This window comes from Cebus imitator, unplaced genomic scaffold, assembly GCF_001604975.1.
Source record: "Cebus imitator isolate Cc_AM_T3 unplaced genomic scaffold, Cebus_imitator-1.0 Scaffold52, whole genome shotgun sequence".
NCBI lineage: Eukaryota > Metazoa > Chordata > Mammalia > Primates > Cebidae > Cebus > Cebus imitator.
Window position 1 is genome coordinate 6,206,815 of NW_016107367.1, and position 15,233 is coordinate 6,222,047.

The window sequence follows — 15,233 nt, forward strand, 5'->3', positions numbered from 1 at the left end:
TTTTAGTAGAGACGGGGTTTCACCATGTTGACCAGGATGGTCTCGATCTCTTGACCTCGTGATCCACCCGCCTCGGCCTCCCAAAGTGCTGGGATTACAGGCTTGAGCCACTGCGCCCAGCCCCTGTCTAACTATGTCACAGGTTGGCACTTCCTGCCTCCTTGCAGTTGTGTAGAGCCACATGAACAGTTCTGGCCAATGAAGTCGAATTGCCACCCATCACTTCCTGGTTGGATCATTTGGTGGTCAGTGTTAGGCTCTAAAACTTTTCCCCTCCGGCACAGCAACCAAGTTGCACTGAAGTTGATTTGCTCTGTCAACTGTGCACCCCTCAGCGGTCACCAGAGCTAGAGCCCCTCTACAGACTTGTGCTAGACTCAGAGCACACAAATGAGGAATAATCTCATGTTGATTTAAACCTTGTATATTTGCGGATTTTTGTTCCTGACCAATACAAATATGGGTGGAAAAAGTTCCTGGAAGTATATTCACCAAAACCATGAATATTCATTGTCTTTATGTAGTAAGACCAATGGATTCTTTTCTTCTTTCTACTTTTCCCAACTTCTGTCTACAATTCCCAATACCTAGACTTTTCCTAATTGTCTATGTTGAAAAATAATCAAATCAACTCTATAAATAAAACAAAACATCACAGCAAGTCAATCTGATATGTTTGTTCTTTTCTTAGGAGATTCAGTGGATTTCCATTAATGCCGTAGTATTTTTTCACTTCTTCCCCTAGGGTAGGTGAGTGGGCCTGGGCAAGGTGGGAGTGGAGTACCTATGGGGCCTGGCCTTTCACCCCTGATGGCAGTAGATTATGCAGAGCATAAGGTGGAGTTTAGAAAAACTGAAAACTGCAGGTAATCGGGTGGGGTTTGTAGGTTTAAGTCAATGCTCAGAGCAAATGAATTGAGTAGTATCCTTCTCTGAATGTATTTTAAGGAATAAAACATTTTTCTGGGTAATTTTGAGCACAGCTATATATAGGAGCTAAGAGTATGAAGAGCAAAGTCATCTTTCAGTCCTTTCTCTACTTTTCTCTTTTATCTCCAGTCCCTAACACAGTTTATGCTGCCATTTTAAATATGAAGTATGGCTTTGGGGAACTTGCTTACTGTTACTCTTTCTTTCACTTAGTCATATTCTCAACATCTTTGACTCTGCCATGAACCTGAGATGCTCTTAAGATGTTCATCTTGGTCCCTGATGGTGTTTATGCATGTGGTGATCCTAAGATATAGTGGAGACTGCAGGCAGGTGAGATTAGATGGGCCTCACTCAAATCTAGACTCTGCCTATTACCATTAAGGCATGAGGAGCTCAAAAGTGCCCTCTGAAGTCCCCATCTGTGGAATTAGTGTCAGATGCCTGCCCTTTACAGGGGTCCCCAAGGTGTTCAGCTAGTAGATGCAAATACCTAGGAGATCTCAGGACCTTGGAGAATGAATAATTCATAGACAGAGAAACCTGTAAAGGCATTTCTGGTGGAGGAGGAAGCATGAACAAGAGTTTCAACTGCTTAAAGAAATATAGGGAAGAATAAGCCACATGAACAAATGTAAGAGGAAAGGCAGAATCCTGCACTCATGAACTGCTGATCTTTTTTTTTTCTTTTTTTTGAAATGGAGTCTTGCTCTGTCTTCCAGACTGGCGTGCAGTGGCACAATCTTGGCTTACTGCAACCTCTGTCTCCCAGGTTCAAGTGATTCTTCTGCCTCAGCCTCTCAAGTAGCTGGGACTACAGACACATGGCACCACGCTCAACGAATTTTTCTATTTTTAGTAAAGACAGGATCTCACCATGTTGGCCAGGCTGATCTTGAACTTCCGACCTCTAATAATCCACCTGCCTTGGCCTCCCAAAGTGCTGGGATTATAGGCATAAGCCACCATACCTGGCCAAAGCTGCTGATCTTAATAGAAGTGGTTCATTCAGTCTTTTTCATGTAAGAGAAAACAATTACCTACATCAGTCATTGGGTTATTTTCCATATCTGCACACTACTAATTACTTTTCTTATTCAACAAATATTTCTTTAGCAACTTCTATGTGCCAGAAAGTGTTGTAATATTTGGGACACATTAACAAACTACTCTCCTCTCTCTTTTAATTTTATATGAATTAAATTTATTTTATAAGAAAAATTTATATCACTGCCATAGAGAAAAAGCCACATCCTTGTCATTGGTAGAAGGTAATCATGAAAATAAATACAACTAAAAAGGGAGAGTCAGGCAGATGAAAATCGCGGACAGGAGGCAGGACTAACTTTGTCTGTCCTACTTGGACAGACAAAGTAGTGTGTGGAGACTCACATCATGAACTTTTGCTCCAAGAACTACCACAGGAACATACCAGGAAAGCCAAGATAATCCACAGACACTCCGAAGGAGCTGGATATTTGCTGCAGGCTCCCTGAGATGCCAAAACACCGTGAGTCTGCTTTCTTTCTCAGTGAAGAGACTTGTGATCTGGGCCAAGTTCTCAGCCCCGGTCACTGGCTTCCTGGAAGTACACTCAGTACTGTTGGAGTGGCATGGTGGGAGTGAGACTAGCCTTTAGTACTGCTGGCTGCATGGGAGCAGAGTGAGACTGGTGACTGCTGGCTTTCCCCCACTTCCCTGGTGACCTGGTGACCTGTAACACTCAGCAGAGGCAGCCATAATCCCCCTGGGAATATAACTCCATTGGACCAGGAACCACACCTCCATACCCCAGAGCAGCTGCAGCAAGCCCCATCCAAGGAGAGACTGAGCTTAGACAAGCCTATCCCTGTCCCAACCTGGTGATCTTTCTTTACCCACCCTGGTAGCTGAAGACAAAGGTCATAATCTCTTGAGAGCTCTGTGGCCCTACCCACTGCCTGAGAATCCTGCATACTAAACCAAGTGTCCCTAAGGCAATCTGCATCCTCCCTATAGGACTGCAGTTGATGCATTATTGAAAGAGCCACTTCCTGGCTGAAGGCCAACCAACATAAAACCAGCACACTAAACAAAAACATAACCAAGACTCTCACAGAGTCCACTTCACATCCCTGCTGCCTCCACCAGAGCAGGTGTTGGTATCCATGGCTGCAAGGCCTTAAGAAGCACAGAACTCTGCAGATATTCCCCAGTACCAGCCTGGAGCCCAGTAGCCCCATTGGGTGACTAGATCCAGAAGAAGAAAAACAATCACTACAGTTCGGCTCTCAGGAAACCCCACATCTAGGGAAAGGCGGAGAACACAACATCAAAGGAGCACCCTGTGGGACAAAAGAATCTGAACAGAAACTGTTGAATCCCAGGTATTTCCTCTGAAATAGTTTACCCAAAAGAGAAAGAATCAGATAAACAATTCTGGTAATATGATAAAACAAGATTCTTTAATATCCCCAAAAGATGATAACAGCTCAACAGCAATGGATCCAAACCAAGATGAAATCTCTGAATTGACAGAAAAAAAAATTCAAGTCTTTTATTAAGCTAATCAATAGGTACAAGAGAAAGGTGAAGTCCAACCTAAAGAAAACAAAAACATGACATAGACTATGAAAGGAAAATTCTTCAGTGAAATAGAGAACATGAATAAAAAACAATCACAACTTCTGGAAATCGAGAACACACTTAGAGAAATGCAAAATGCACTGGAAAGTCTCAGAAATAGAATTGAACACACAGAAGAAAGAAACTCAAAGCTTGGAGACAAAGCTTTCAAATTAACACAGTCCATCAAAGACAAAGAAAAAAGAATTGAAAAACAGGTACAAAGCCTCCAAGAAGTTTGGGACTATGTTAAACATCCAAACCTAAGAATAATTGGTGTTCCAGAGGAAGAAGAAAAACCTAAAACTTTAGAAAACATATTTGAGGAAAGTATCAAGGAAAACTTCCCCAGCCTTGTTAGAAATCTAGACATCCAAATACAAGAAGCTTAAGGAGCACCTTGGAAATTCATCACAGAAAGATTATCGCCTAGGCATGTAGTCACCAAGTTATCTAAAATTAAGACGAAGGAAAGAGTCTTAAGAGCTGTGAGGCAAAAGCATCAGGTAACCCATAAAAGAAAACCTACTAGATTAACAGCAGCTTTCTCAGCAGAAACCCTAAAAGCTAGAGGGGATTGGGGGTCCTATTTTTAGCCTCCTTAAGCAAAACAATTGTCAGCCAAAAATTCTGTATCCAGCAAAACTAAGCTTCATAAATGAAGGAAAGATACAGTGTTTTCCAGACAAATGCTGAAAGAATTTGCCACTATCAAACCTGCAAGAACTCCTAAAATGAGCTCTAAATCTTGAAACAAATTCCTGAAATACTCAAACTAGAATCTTCTAAAGCATACTCATAGAACCTATATAACAATAACACAATTTAAAAAAAGAAAACAACAAAAAAACAAAGTATTCAGGCAACGAATAGCCAAGAATACTAACATTGAATGTAAATGGCCTAAATTCTCCACTTAAAAGATACAGAATGACAAAGAGGATAAGAATTTACCAACCAACCTTCTGCTATCTTCAAGAGACTCACCTAACACATAAGGACTCACATAAACTTAAAGTAAACGGGTAGAAAAATATATTCCATGCAAATAAACACTAAAAGAAAGAAGAAGTAGCTATTCTTACATCAGAAAAAAACAACTTTAAAGCAACAGTAGTTTAAAAAGACAAAGAGGAACACTACATAATGATAAAATGACTAGCCCAACAGGAAAATATCACAATTCTAAATATATATGCACTTAGAACTGGAGCTCCCAAATTTATAAAACAATTACTATCAGATCTAAGACAAGAGATAGATGGCAACAGAGTAGTACTGGGGCACTTAATACTCCACTAACAGTACCAGAAAGATCATCAACCAAGCAAGTCAACCAAGAAACAAGGGACTTAAACTATACCCTACAACAAATGGACTTAGCAGATATTTACAGAACATTCTACCCAACAACAGTAGAATATACATTCTATTCATCAGCCCATGAAATATTCTCCAAGATCTCAGTAAATTTAAGAAAACTGAAATTATATCAAGTATTTCTCTCAGACCATGGTGGAATAAAATCAGAAATCAACTTAGGAAAAAACCCTCAAAACCATGCAAATACATGGAAATTAAATAATCTTCTCCTGAATGATCATTGGGTCAACAATAATATGAAGATGAAAATGAAAATTTCTTTGAACTGAATGACAATAGTGATACAACCCATCAAAATGGGATACAGTAAAAGCAGTGCTAAAAGGAAAATTCATAACATTAAATGCTTACATCAAAAAGTCTGAAAGAGCACACATAGACAATCTAAGGTTACACCTCATAGAACTGGAGAAACAAGAACAATTCAAACTCAAATCCAGCAAAAGAAAAGAAATGATGAAGATCAGAGCAGAAATAAATGAATTTGAAACAAAATACAAATTTTTTTCTAAATAAAAGATAAATAAAACAAAAAGCTGGTTATTTGAAAAGATAAGAAAAATTGATAGAATTGGTGAGATTAACTGAGAGAAGATCCAAATAAACTCATTTAGAAATGAAACAGAAGATATTACAACTGTTACCACAGAAATACAAAAGATTATTCAAGGCTACTATGAACACCTTTATAAGCATAAACTAGAAAAACTAGATGAAATAGTTACATTCCTGGAAATATACAGCCCTCCTAGTTTAAACCAGGAAGATATAGAATCTCTGAAGAGACCAACAACAAGCAGAAAAATGGAAATTATAATTTTTTTAAAAATGTCAACAAAAGGAAGCCCAGGACCAGACAGATTCACAGTTGAATTCTATCAGACATTCAAAGAAAAATTGGTACCAGTCCTACTGACACTTCCAAAAGATAGAGAAATAGAGAATTCTCCCTAAATCATTCTATGAAGCCAATATAACCCTAATACCAAAACCAGGGAAGGACACAGCAAAAAAGAAAACTACGGACCAATATCTCGAGTGAACATAGATGCAAAAATCCTCAACAAAATACCAGTGAACTGAATCCAACAGCATATCAAAAAGGTAATCCACTATGATCAAGTGGGTTTCATATCAGGTATGCAGGGACGGTTTAACATAGGCAAGTCAGTAAATGTGATATACCACATAAACAGAATTAACAACAAAAATCACATGATCATCTCGAGAGTCACAGAAAAAGCATTTGACAAAATCCAGCATTCCTTTATAATTAAAGCCCTCAGCAAAATCAGCATAGAAGTGACATACCTTAAGGTAATAAAAGCCATCTATGACAAACCCCCAGCCAACATTATACAGAACAGAGAAAAGTTGAAATGATTTCCCCTGAGAACGGGAACAAGACAAGGATGCCCACTTTCACCACTTCTATTCAACATAGTACTGGAAGTCCTAGCCACGACAAGCAGACAAGAGAAAGAAAGGGCATCCAAATTGGTAAAGAGGAAGTCAAACTCTCACTGTTTGCTGATGATATGATTTATACCTAGAAAATCCTAACAACTCATTCAGAAAGCTCCTAGAATTAAATGAACTCAGCAACATTTCAGAATACAAAGTTAATGTACACAAATTGGTGGTTTGGCTATACACCAACAGTGACCAACCTGATAATCAAATAAAGGAAAAAAAATAAAAACTTAGAAATGTACCTAACCAAGGAGGCGAAACACTTGTACAAGGAAAACTACAAAACACTGCTGAAAGAAATAATAGACTACACAAACCAATGGAAATACATCCCATGCTCATGGCTGGGTAGAATCAATATTATGAAGATGACCATACCACCAAAAGCAAACTACAAATTCAATGCACTTCCCATAAAAATACCACCATCATTCTTCACACAACTAGAGAAAACAATCCTAAAATTCATATGAAACCAAAAAAGAGCCTGCATAGCTAAAGCAAGACTAAGCAAAAGAACAAATCTGGAAGCATCACATTACCTGACTTTATACTATAAGGCCACAGCCATCGAAACAGCATGGTGCTGGTATAAAAACAGGCACATAGACCAATGGAACAGAACAGAGAATGCAGAAGTAAAGCCAAATACTTACAGCCAACTTATCATCAACAAAGCAAACAAAAACATAAAATGGGGAAAGAACACCCTGTTCAACAAAAGGTGATGGAATAGTTGGCAAGCTACATGTAGAATGAACCTGGATCCTCCTCTTCTACTTTACACAAAAATCAACTCAAGATGGATCAAAGACTTAAAATCTAAGACCTGAAACCATAAAAATTCTGGAACATAACATTGGGAAAACCCTTCTAGACACTGACTTAGGCAAAGACTTCATAACCAAGAACCCAAAAATAAATGCAACAAAAACAAATTAAACCAAAAAGCCTCTGCAGAGCAGAAGAAATAATCAGCAGAGTTAAGAGACAACCCACAGAGTGGAAGAAAATCTTCACAATCTATACATCTGACAAAGGACTAATATCCAGAATCTACAAAGAACTCAAACAAATCAGCAAGAAAAAACCCAACAATTCCATCAAAGAGTGGACTAACGACATGAATAGACAATTCTCAAAAGCAGATATACAAATGGCCAACAAACATATGAAAGAATGTTCAACATCACTAATGATTAGGGAAATACAAATCAAAACCACAATATACCACCTCACTCCTGCAAGAATGGCCATAGTCAAAAAATTAAAAAAAAAAAAAAAATGCTGGGGTGGATACAGTGAGCAGGGAACAGCTCTACACTGCTGGTGGGAAAGTAAAATCATCCATCATGATTTTACTAATTTACTTTCCCACCAGCAGTGTAGAGCTGTTCCCTGCTCTACACTGCTGGGAACAGTGTGGAGGTTCTCTGTTGTTGTTTGTTTGTTTTTGTTTTGTTTTGTTTTTTTGAGACAGAGTCTCACTCCGTCACCCGCGCTGGAATACAGTAGTGCAATCTCGGCTCAGTGCAGCCTCCACCTCCCAAATTCAAGCGATTCTCCTGCTTCAGCCTCCCAAGTAGCTGGAACTACAGGCATATGCCACCACACCCTGCTAATTTTTGTATTTTTAGCGAAGATGGGGTTTCACCATGTTGGCCAGAATGGTCTCAATCTCCTGACCTTGTGATCTGCCCACCTCAGCCTCCCAAAGTTCTGGGATTACAGGCATGAGTCAACGTGCCTGGCCAGAGATTCTTTTTTTTTTAGAGTGACCAACAAATTTATTAAATGTCACCAAAATGCAGCTGGGGTACGGAAAACCAGGTGTATTTGCTGACATGCTCTTGGGGTTATTTACATCTGTGCATTAAGGTTATTTGTATCTACTGTCTTTTAAGAACTAAAAGTAGATCTACTGTTTGAACCAGCAATCCCACTGCTAGGTATCCTCTTAGAACAAAAAAAAAGTCATTATACAAAAAAGATACTTGCACATGCAGGTTTATAGCAACACAATTTGCAATTTGTAAAAATATGAAACCAGCCCAAATGACTATCAATCAACAAGTGATAAAGAAAATATGGTATGTATATACCATGGAACGTTACTCAGCCATTGAAAGGGATAAAATAATGGCATTTGCAGCAACCTGGGTGGAACTGGAGACCATGATTCTAAGTGAAGTAACTCAGGAATGGAAAACCAAACATTATATGTTCTCACTCATATGTGGGAGCTAAGCTATGAGGATGCAAATGTACAAGAATGATACACTGGACTTTGGGGACTCAGGAGAAAGGGTTGGGGTTGATGAGAGATGAAAGACCACACATTAGGTACAGGGTACACTGCTCTGTGATGGATGCACCAAAACCTCAGAAATCACCACTAAAGAGCTTATTCATGTAACCAAATACCATCTGTTCCCCAAAAACCTATTAAAATAAAAAAATTAATATTAAAAATAGAAAAAATACAATTAAAAAGATAAAAATCATCTTATTCTCATGAGATACCACTTCCTTAAGCAGGCTCCAAGCTCAAGACCTCATCTTCTTTATTAAAAAGTGAAACTTATCAAGCGCTAGAAAAGTGATAGAGACCTACAGGCACCATGTAGATCCTTTCTCGTTAATAAAATCTGAAAAGTGAGAAAAACATTGACAAAGAAATGGCACATCCCTATTCATGGTGTTCACATCCTGGTGCAACTTGCAATGATCTCAGACAGATATATGCCACTGTTCAGGGCAAATCAAAACAGGGAATCCTAGTTCTTTGTACTGTTTCCATTTTATGCTTGAAGGTTGAATATCACATGGCACTAATTATGGAGACTGAATCCCTCTACTGCCTGACTGGCGCGCAGCCCTAAAAGGTAGGAGAAGCCAACATGATGACGTCCATTCAACAGATGTGAACAGGGAATCTGAACAAAGTTGTCCAATGTCACAAAAATGGCAAGCAGCAGGGTCAAGATTTGAACTCTGATCCCTTTGACTCGGGCTCAGACTCTGTCCACTGATCCACAGGACCTTCTACCTGTCATCATGGTCTTTCACTGGTTAATCATGTCATTGTGAGGCTGATTGGCTAGATAGGCAATTTCATGTTTTCTCCAGATGAAATCAAATTGCCATAGAGGTACACAGTAGAGAGCACATCACTCTAGAAATGAAACGCCTGAAAGAAAAGAAAAAACGAGCCATCTTCCCTTTATTATCAACCGTATGCATTCCCCAAACAGCCTACATTGTAATATTTCCCTGCATTCTCTCAGATGCTTGTGTTTTCCCATTAGGTGTTAAAGAGAAAGAGTGAGACCAGGAGAGGAATCAGAAGGGAAAGGGTTAAACGTTTTATTATTCTTGCTGCATTTGTAGTAAATTGTGTAATAGTTTTCATGTCTTAATTACTTAAATTTTATATTGAGCTATAGTGATATTATCTCTCTTTTTGTCTCCACACAATTGTATTTTATAATAGCTTTTATTAGAACCTACATGAATGGAATTTAAAATGAACACATCATTTCTGTGACTTGTGCAGTATAGAAAAGAGAGCACTTCTCTGATATTTGGCATGAAAAGTACTTTCCTTTGTATTTTATGACACATAGCAAGTTATATTAGGTGGGGACATATTTTGAACAGAATGGTAACTAAGGGAGACTACAGAACCTCTTTTTTTCTGCATTTAGTAACTTCCTCGGTGAAGAAAGGTGTGGGTTATTCAGTGTTATCAAGAAGAACTCCCCCACAAAAGAGTTACCTAATTATAGTAAAATGCACATTATATATATATACATATGCACACACATATATATATCTCTTAAGCTCTCTTAAATTGGCCGTGGTCTATGTATTAGAGAATTGTCAGAAAATTGGTTAATTACAATACTGCATTTCATCTGTTAATATAGCAGCTATGTTTATTTTTTTAATCCAATAGTTAATATTATCACATCAATTGTGCCCTACTCTAGCTCCTTTTAAAAGGTTGTAATCTTTTCAATATGGAATTTTCAAAATGAACCAATAACTCGAATTTTTTAAATGCAACACAGGCTTCAGGACAGAGCTGGAAATTGTTTTTTTCTTGTCTTTTTTTCATTCATCTCCCCGTTTTTTTTTTTAACTAAATATAGAGGAAATCCGTAAATCAAAACGTCTCTTGCATATAGAAGCTCATATACAAAGGGGAGAAAATTCAACAAAAGATTCCGTGGGTACTTGAGAGTGATGGCAATGGAAATAAATGTGAAGACATATTATAGATGCATATTTAATATTGTTGTGTTTATTGCTTCATTTGTAAAAGTCAACCAGCTAGAAACTGTGAATGAATAAACTCCTTACTGGATATAAGCTAGACACAGTATAAGGTGTACCTTAACTCTTACCATTCCCAAGGCAATTAATTTAGAAAACCATTGCTTCATTATAATGAATGTGGTTCTTCTGGCTGGAAGGAAAAAAAGCAAAAGTAATAGGCATCTCTACTTAGTCTATTCCTGCCTTTCCAGTTACTGCACGCCTCAAAATGCATCTTCTTCCAGGCTCAGCTCAAGTTACCTCCTCCGTGAAGCCCCTTGGGGTTCCCTGAAAATAATTGCTAGTTTCCTATTGTGGCTCTCAATGTGCTTTGAATCTCAACCCAGCATGGCTCTAGATCCCTTATCATTATAGGCAGTCCCACTCCTCCTCACCAAATGGGAGGCCTTTGCAAGGAGCGACTTCATCTCACCAAGTTTAAGTTCACAGCATCTAGTCTATCTTCTCTATCATGCTGGAAGCTTACATATCATGTTTGTAGAATGGAATGGAACCGGGCCAAGCCTGTGCCCCCTACTTGGTATTGAAGAGACTAGGTTTTGCAACCCCACACCAAAACACAATAGTCCCTGCCCTTAAGAAATGACAAATTATCTGCCCCCAAAGTCTCTGCCTTTAAGAAATTTGAAATTCTGTTAGATAAGGCATGAAACAATGAAAGAGACATATAAGATGCTAAAGTGAAAATTTAGGTTGATAAACTAGACATTTTTAAATATATATTTTATTGCATTTTAAGTTTTGGGGTACATGTGAATGATCAGAGGAGAAATTCAATGAATTGGAACCAGGATGGGGTCAGGGATACCAAGATAAGGAAAACAATCTAGAATATTGATTGCAGAGCCTGGCCCAGCATAAAACTCTGAAGAAAGCGCTACTTTCTTGTACAGAGTCACCATGTTTCCTATAAGACCAAATTTTACAAGGAAGGAAGGAAGGAGGGAAGGAAGGAGGGAGGGAGGGAAGGAGGGAGGGAGGGAGGGAGGGAGGGAGGGAGGAGAGGGGAGCAGGGAGGAAGGAGGAAAAAAAGAAAGGAAGGAAAGGAAGAATCAATGAGAAAGAGGAGAAAGAAGTACAAAACATCGGCTCCCTGTCTTCCTTACAAGTATCTTTCCATGATTTTCCAATTACCAACTTAAGTTCATTTCCAGATGTGGGTTCTTTTTCATTTGCAATTCAACATCCCTTCTTTAACCAGATCAAGTCTTTCCAAATTAGGGTAGCCCCAGGATGGCCAGAGCAGGTCCTCCTTCATCTGTTCAGCACCGCACCACACTTCCTTTCCCACTCTCCAAAAACAAGTGTTCTGGAAGAGTTCATCTACTCCGAGGTTTGGTTTCCTTTCGCTCACACCCCCAGGCCTTCCCTCTCCCTCCACCCGTCCACTTTTATTCCTGTGTTCTTTTTATTAACATGTCCACACTGTTACTAAACATAAAGGGCTTCTTGAGGAACTAATTTCAGCACATTTGTTTGGGTATTATATGGATGTTCAGAGTGGAGATCAAGAGGCACAAAAATAGATTTTGTTGATTTATGAGACCTCGCTGTTTTCAATTCCCCATCAGTATGGGAAGGCACGATGCAGTCAAGAAATGAAGCATCTGCTTCCCCCACGTTTCATTTGTGAACTTTAGCACCAGATGTAAATCATTCATAAAATCCCAAAGTGTTGGAAGGTACTCGTCTCTCATTGTCACAAACATACACTCCACATACTGTACCTAGTGTTTCCCAACCTTTGTTACAATGGTAGGAACAGAATTTTAATGACTACCAGAAATAAATTTTCAGCATCAGGAAAGAAAAAAGAAAAGAAAAGCTAGTTCTGGTAATTCTGGAAACACTATCATCCATTCAGCACTTACCAGAGTTCCCCTAGAAACAAAAAGGTGTCACATTAGGTTATCATCATTCTTCATCTCCCCCTAAAGAGAACTCGAAGGAAGATGGGATATATTGACTCGGTGCTGCTTTTTTAGATTCTTCGTAAGGGTGTCAGATCTGTGTTCATGGAGAATCTCTCAGAGACAGCTGGAAAAGACATTTGCATCTGGTAGGCAGCAGCCCAGTCTACCTTCCTTGGCCATACCCTTTCCACCACCTTGACGCCATTGAGGTGCTGACTCACATTAATTTGAACATCTGAAGAAAACACAGTTCCTGCTTTCAAGATGATCATAGACTCGCGGGTTAGAGGACAAACACATATGCCAACAATTACACTGCTGGGGTGGGACTGTGGACCTCTCTCACTTTACCCATCACCATCTTCTAGAAACAGCAGATGGATTTGGATGGGAGAGTCAGGTCAGCTGAGGAACTCTGCCATCTTCTGGCCAAGAAAGGGGCAGGTGGCCTCCGCAGGCTCAGACAATCTGGAGTGGAGTCACACAAGAAAGAAAATGGTCAAAACTGATGCATCCCAACAGTGTCCGTTCCTGCCCAATTCCCATCCTCTCAAACTAATTGTTCAGCCTTCCTTCTGACTTTCAAGCTTCCACATTAACTCTTTTCCACAAAAGTCACCCAGAGCTGGGTTCTGTTGTTTGCCACTGAGGGACCTGGATGGATACCTCTGGAAAATACTGCCATTATTAAAGAATGTAGAGGGTTCAAGAAAGGTACAGAGTAGAAAGTGATTCATTTGATCTGGAAAAAGGGAAGGAAGCTATCAGAGAAGGCTTCTTGGAAGAGGTGATGTTCAAAAAATTAATAATAGGAATGGGTAAGATAAACTTCAAAACGCTTTTGCAAGGCATACACCAAAGTTGTGAAGCTAGGAGCTCTGGCTCTAATGACTTGGAGAGACATAAATCCTCCAATTAAAATCAACCAAATATCTTCTTTGAGTGAGAAATCATTAGAAATATACATTATTCTCTTAAATCCTTTCACATAACTAGAGACTCCCAAGTCTTAGCCTTTTGGGACTGTACCAGCCATTTTCCTTTTCTCTCTTCAGAAGGAAAGCTCTTTTTCATTCCTTCCAAAAATGAGATGCTATAATTCCACGAATCTCTCATATAATAATGTAATAATTGTGAGGGAGGGAGGGGAGGCTCCTGGATAGTTTATGCTTGAAATTCTCTCTTAAAGAGACTAGAATAAATGAGAAGAATAAGTGGAGAATGTGGATAGAATTTGGCATTTCTACAATAACATTTCCTCATTGCTTTGTAGGTCAGCTGGAAAGAGAGGACCCAGGGGATCCTGCGTTTAATAGGTCAATTGAAATTTTAATGAGAAATATCTATTTTATCTCTCCTAGAATTTATCCAATTCATTCATTTATGCATCCATTTGCTCATTTATCAATCAACTCATTCATTCTTGATTGTACCCTTTAAAGATTCATTAACTTATGGGAGGGTTATGCCGTATAATCATAATGAAAGGCACACGACATTTTCTTTCTGAAATCCAGAGGAGTGGTTATTCTAAGCAGAAAATATGTTGGTCTATGTGTCCTGAGATCTGAATTCTAGTCCCAGCATTGCAACTTACTAGCTATGAGAACAAACCCTGCAGCTTTACTTTGCTCATAATTACACAGAACTAATCATTGCTGTTCTATCTGCATCAGGATTGTCAGAAAGACTGTATGAACCCATGGAGCCACAAGTCCTTTGTAATCCAATTTCTCTGTCAATGGCATGATGGGATTGCCTGTGTTCTAGACTCCTGCCATTAGGAGATGTGTATGCCTAACAAAGTCATTTCCACAGGCTGCACCCACTTTCCCTCCTCTGGAACACAGGGAAGGGAGCAGATAACTATCCAATTTCAAATAGTCTTTCTAGCTCAAAACATTTGTGACTCTCCAAAGTGACTTATCACTGTATATTTAAAGCAATATGATTTAAGACTTTGGTCCTCCTTACGCTATAAGTCTAGCTTAGGATCTGTAGAACTCCCGAGCAGGACTTTCTCCCATGGGAAAGCAGCTTAGTCCCAACTAGGTCATTAGAGCCTAGCCACACTGGTCTTCCTCTTACCTGGTGCACCTCTGCACCATCTGGAACTTCCGGTGGCACATGCAGGACAGCCCATACACCTACCTGTGCTCCAGACCTTGCTGATGCCACAGCAGGATAAAGAGGATGGCCCTGGTTGAAGGCCCAGGATGCTCAAATGCAGAAGAATTCATGCCCATCCCTAGAAGTGCTTCATTAATGCCCTTGTCCCATGTACTTTACCCTGCAGAACAGAACCCTGGATTTGACTTCCCTAAAGCTCTGATGTCTTGCTTGCTTTTGTCTTATTCTTTAACCTGAGATAGCTAAGACCATTCACATTCAGCCTTTGCCTGCCTCTCTCTCTCTCTCTTTCTCTCTGTCTCTCTCTCTCAATATCAGTAACAATAGCTAATCTCTTTGAAGTGCTCACTCTGTACCTGCCACTCATTAAGAGCTTTGCATGCCTTAGCTCACTGGACTCTCATGAGAACATTATGATGAAGTACCAACTACTTTTATTCTATTTTTATGTGTGACGTG